The sequence below is a fragment of the Bos grunniens genome, chromosome 3 (genome assembly GCF_055505025.1).
Source record: "Bos grunniens cultivar Pamir isolate PY7600 chromosome 3, Bosgru_T2T1.0, whole genome shotgun sequence".
NCBI lineage: Eukaryota > Metazoa > Chordata > Mammalia > Artiodactyla > Bovidae > Bos > Bos grunniens.
In genome coordinates, this window is record NC_141167.1 from 93,551,460 (window position 1) to 93,557,459 (window position 6,000).

Here is a 6,000-nt window from a genome sequence, read left to right on the forward strand (position 1 = left end):
TTCATTGAAACCTCAACATATTCCAGGTAGTGTGGCAAGCACTTTACATTATTCCCAACTATTAATTGTTTCCATGCAAATGATCCTGTGTGTGTTAGTCACTCAGTCGTGTCCAACTTTTTGTGACCCCATGAACCGCAGCCTGCCAGGCTCCTCTGAACATGGAATTCTCCAGGCAAGAATACTAGAGTGGGCTACCATTTATAGGATTACAAATCCCTCCAGAACATCATTGCTGTCTTGGGTATAGATGAACTTTCTGAAGGAACTGTGTCCTGTGCACTGAAAATACAGCTCTTCTTTTCTCAGGCATTCCATGCGGCCGAGGTCTTTACCTGTCATATGCGGAAACTGGTACCTCGAAGGAGATCATCAAAGGATACCAGCAGATTTTGGCAGGTGAATATGACCATCTCCCAGAATGGGCCTCTATATGGTGCGACCCACTGAAGAAGCTGAGGCAAAAGCTGATAAGCTCACTGAAGAGCACTAGAGAGGGTGTCCTTTCAGCAAACTAAGCGCTCATCCTCCAACTGTCCCTCTCCTTGCCCCGAATCCCAAAATCACTGTTTTCTCTCTGGGCCACTTGAGAGGCTGTATTAAAGATGTTGTATTCTGTCTGAAGAGTATTTAGGGTTTCTAGTGTTGCCAAGGACAGGAGGGAGAGGGAAATGGAGAATGACTGTTAATAGACATGGAGATTTTTGGAGGGAATGACAAAATGTTCTGGAATTAGGTAGTGATGGTTGTAAAACCTTGGGAGCATACTCAAAACCACTGAATTGGGCACATTAAATTTTGAGGGAGCGTATTATATTGCAAAACAAATTTGAAAAGATTGTTGTTAAAATGCATAATCAGTTCAGTTCAGTCACTCAGTCATGTCCAACACTTTGCAACCCCATGGACTGCAGCACGCCAGGCCTCCCTGTCCATCACCAACTCCCAGAGTTTACTCAAATTCATGTCCATTGAGTCGATGATGCCATCCAACCATCTCATCCTCTGTCGTCCCCTTCTCCTCCTGCCTTCAATCTTTCCCAGCAGCAGGGTCTTTTCCAATGAGTCAGCCCTTCGCATCAGGTGGCCAAAGTACTGCAGTTTCAGCTTCAACATCAGTCCTTCCAATGAACACCCAGGACTGATCTCCTTTAGGATGGACTGGGTGGATGGATCTCCTTGCAGTCCAAGGGACTCTCAAGAGTCTTCTCCAACACCACAGTTCAAAAGCATCAATTCTACGGTGCTCAGCTTTCTTCACAGTCCAACTCTCACATCCATACATGACCACTGGAAAACCCATAGCCTTGACTAGATGGACTTTTGTTGGCAAAGTAAAGTCTCTGCTTTTTAATATGCTGTCTAGGTTGGTCATAACTTTTCTTCCAAGAAGCAAGCATCTTTTAATTTCATGGCTGCAATCACTATCTGCAGTGATTTGGGAGCCCAAAATATAAAGTCTGTCACTGTTTCCCCATCTATTTGCCATGAAGTGATGGGAATGGATGCCATGATCTTAGTTTCCTGAATATTGAGCTTTAAGTGAACTTTTCACTCTTCTCTTTCACTTTCATCAAGAGGCTTTTGAGTTCCTCTTCCCTTTCTGCCATAAGGGTGGTGTCATCTGCATATCTGAGGTTATTGATATTTCTCCTGGCAATCTTGATTCCAGCTTGTGCTTCATCCAGCCCAGCATTTCTCATGATGTACTCTGCATATAAGCTAAATAAGCAGGGTGACAATATACAGCCTCGATGTACTCCTTTCCTGATTTGGAACCATTCTGTTGTTTCATCTCCAGTTCTAACTGTTGCTTCCTGACCTGCATACAGATTTCTCAGGAGGCAGGTAAGGTGGTCCAGTATTCCCATCTCTTGAAGAATTTTCCAGTTTGTGGCAATCCACACAGTCAAAGACTTTGGCATAGTCAATAAAGCAGAAGTAGATGTTTTTGGGGGGCTTCCCTCATAGCTCAGTAGATAAAGAATCTACCTGCAATGCAGGAGACCCAGGTTCGATTCTTGGGTCAGGAAGATCTCCTGGAGAAGGAAATGGCAACCCACTCCAGTATTCTTGCCTAGAGAATCCCATTGACAGAGGAGCCTAGCAGGCTATAGTCCATGGGGTCGCAAGAGTTGGACACAACTTAGTAACTAAAGCACCACAGGTGTTTTTCTGAAACTCTCTTGTTTTTTCAATAATCCAACAAATGTTGGCAATTTGATCTCTGGTTCCTCTGCCTTTTCTAAAACCAGCTTGAACATCTGAAAGTTCACAGTTCATGTATTGTTGAAGCCTGGCTTGGAGAATTTTGAGCATTACTTTACTAGTGTATGAGATGAGTGCAATTGTGCAGTAGTTTGAGCATTCTTTGGAATTGCCTTTCTTTGGAACTGGAATGAAAACTGACCTTTTCCAGCCCTGTGGCCACTGCTGAGTTTTCCAAATTTGCTGGCATAGTGAGTGCAGCACTTTAGCAGCAGCATCTTTTAGGATTTAAAATAGCGCAACTGAAATTCCATCACTTCCACTAGCTTTGTTTATAGTGCTGCTTCCTAAGGCCCAGTTGACTTCGCATTCCAGGATGTCTGGCTCTAGGTGAGTGATCACACCATTGTGATTATCTGGGTTGTGAAGATCTTTTTGTGTAGTTCTTCTGTGTATTGCTACCACCTCTTCTTAATATCTTCCGCTTCTATTAGGTCCATACAATTTCTGTCCTTTATTGAGTCCATCTTTGCACAAAATGTTCCCTTGGTATCTCTCATTTTCTTGAAGAGATCACTAGTCTTTCCCATTCTATTGTTTTCCTCTATTTCTTTGCACTGATCACTGAGGAAAGCTTTCTTATCTCTCCTTGCTATTCTTGGGAACTCTGCATTCAAATGGGTATATCTTTCCTTTTCTCTTTTGCTTTTCACTTCTCTTCTTTTCACAGCTATTTGTAAGGCCTCCTCAGACAGCCATTTTGTTTTCTTGCATTTCTTTTTCTTGGGGATGGTCTTGCTCCCTGTCTCATGTACAGTGTCATGAACTTCCATCCATAGTTCATCAGGCACTCTGTCTATCACATCTAGTCCCTTAGATCTATTTCTCACTTCCACTGTATAATCATAAGGGATTTGATTTAGGTCATACCTGAATGGTCTAGTGGTTTTCTCCACTTTTTTCAATTTAAGTCTGAATTTGACAATAAGGAGTTCATGATCTGAGCTACAGTCAGCTCTCGGTCTTGCTTCTCCATCTTTGGCTACAGAGAATATAATCAATCTGATTTCAGTGTTGACCATCTGGTGATGTCCATGTGTAGAGTCTTCTCTTGTGTTGTTGGAAGAGGGTGTTTGTTATGACCAGTGCGTTCTCTTGGCAAAACTCTATTAGCCTTTGCCCTGCTTCATTCTGTACTCCAAGGCCAAATTTGCCTGTTACTCCAGGTGTTTCTTGACTTCCTACTTTTGCATTCCAGTCCCCTGTAATGAAAAGGACATCTTTTTTGGGTGTTAGTTCTAGAAGGTCTTGTAGGTCTTCACAGTACCATTCAACTTTAGCTTCTTCAGCATTACTGGTTGTGGCATAGACTTGGATTACCATGATACTGAATGGGTTTCCTTGGAAATGAACAGAGATCATTCTGTCGTTTTTGAGATTGCATCCAAGTACTGCATTTCGGACGCTTTTGTTGAGTATGAGGGCTACTCCATTTCTTCTAAGGGATTCCTGCCCACAGTAGTAGATACAATGGTCATCTGAGTTATATTCACCCATTCCAGTCCATTTTAGTTCACTGATTCCTAAAATGTTGACATTCACTCTTGCTATCTCCTGTTTGACCACTTCTAATTTGCCTTGATTCATGGACCTGACATTCCAGGTTCCTATGCAATATTGCTCTTTACAGCATCGGACCTTGCTTCTATCACCAGTCTCATCCACAGCTGGGTATTTTTTTTTTTTTTTTGCTTTGGCTCCATCCCTTCATTCTTTCTGGAGCTATTTCTCCACTGATCTCCAGTAGCCTGTTGGGCACCTACTGACCGGGGAGTTCATCTTTCAGTGTCCTATCCTTTTGCCTTTTCATACTGTTCATGGGGTTCTCAAGGCAAGAATACTGAAGTGGTTTGCCATTCCCATCTCCAGTGGGCCACATTTTGTCAGAACTCTCCCCCATGACCCGTCCTTCTTGGGTGGCCCTACACGGCATGGCTTATAGTTTCACTGAGTTAGACAAGGCTGTGATCCATGTGATCAGATTGATTAGTTTTCTGTGATTGTGGTTTTCAGTCTGTCTGCCCTCTGATGGAGAAGGATGAGGCTTATGGAAGCTTCCTGATGGGAGAGATTGACTGAGGGGGAAATTGGGTCCTGTTCTGATGGATGGAGCCATCCTCAGTAAATCTTTAATCCAATTTTCTGTTGATTGGTGGAGCCATGTTCCCTCCCTGCTATACCTGGGGCCAAACTGTGGTGGAGGTAATGAAGAAAATGGCCACCTCTTTCCAAAAATCCCATGCATGTACTGCTACACTCACTGCCTCCAACCCTGCAGCAGGTCACCACCGACCCAAGCCTCCACTGGAGACTCCTGGGCAAATGCATAATAATAGTGGCTAATATTTATTAAGTTCTTACTATGTTTGAGGCTAAAACAGACAATGGACTTCCCTTGTAGCTCAGTTGGTAAATAATCTGCCTACAGTGCAGATACCCGGGTTCAATTCCTGGGTCGGGAAGATCCCCTGGAGAAGGAAATGGCAACCCCCTCAGGTATTATTGCTTGGAGAATCCCATGGACTGTTGCCTGCCAGGCTCCTCTGTCCACGGGGTTGCAAGAGTCAGCCGTAACTTAGTGACTAAACCACCACCACAGAACAAACATTGGCTAACACTCTGTAGAATAAGACTTGTTAATAGGGAAAAACTAATGGAAAAATCAAATTTCTCAGACAAAATCTACCTCTATAAACTTAACCCCACAGGAAGGCACCAAAAAATTAGCAGCAGCTATAATCAGAAAAAAGAAAACAAAACGAACAAAAACAAATTGCCAAATCAAATATTTATTAAATATTTATGTGCTTAATCCTTATAAAATGCTTTCAGTAAAATTTTTAAAAAGTGATGGAAAATTTTGTGATGGCTTAATAGCACTTATAGGAAATTGTCTTAACAAAATTCATGATGGAAAATGCTTCCCTTAAAAAATTTGTTAGTGTCTCCACTTTACTCAGTCTCATCTTTAAATTTGTTCTCAATATATAATTAAGAAATTTGTTCTCAATTACATCAATAACTCATGCTTTTTTTTTTTTTTGCCAAGTAGTAATCCATGGTATGAACATGGCACATTTTGAAAGGTATCTGAATTGTTTCCAGCTTTTGTAATATACAAACAAAACTTCTATAAAGATTTGTATCTAGATATCATATGAAAACAAATTTTCATTTCTGTGTAGTAAATGCCCAGAGCACAGTTGCTGGGCTGCATGATGGTAGCCACATGCTTAGTTTAAGAAACTGCCAAACTTTTTTTCCAGAGTGACTGTGCCAGTTCACACATTCACCAGCAATGTATGAGTGATCCAATTTCTCCACATCCCTGCCATCATCTGATGTGGTCACTATTTTTTATTTTAGTCATTCTGATAGGTGTAAAGTTAGTAATATTTCATTGTGGTTTTAATTTGCATTTTCCTAATGACTAATGATGTTGAGCAACTTTGCTTGTCATCTGCACATTTTCGTCAGTGAGATATTTGTATACGTCTTCTGTCCATTTTCAGATGGGTTTGTTTGTTTGTTTACTATTGAGTTTTCAGAGTTCTTTACATATTCTAGATACTAGTCTTTTGTTGTTTGTGGTTTGCAAATATTTCCTCCCAGTCTGTAGCTTGTCTCTTTATTCTCTTAATAAGATATTTTGCAGAGCCAAGGTTTTTAATTTTGATGAAAGCCATTTCCTTTTATGGATTGTGGTTTTGGTGTCAAGTCTAAGAACTTGGC

The 6,000-nt window shown here is 41.4% G+C and overlaps 1 pseudogene; it reads left to right on the plus strand.

The window, feature by feature from the left end:
• LOC147376129 (ATP synthase F(1) complex catalytic subunit beta, mitochondrial-like) overlaps positions 1-493 on the plus strand; it is a 38,748-nt pseudogene extending 38,255 nt beyond the window's left edge.
• Positions 494-6,000: the final 5,507 nt, after the last annotated feature.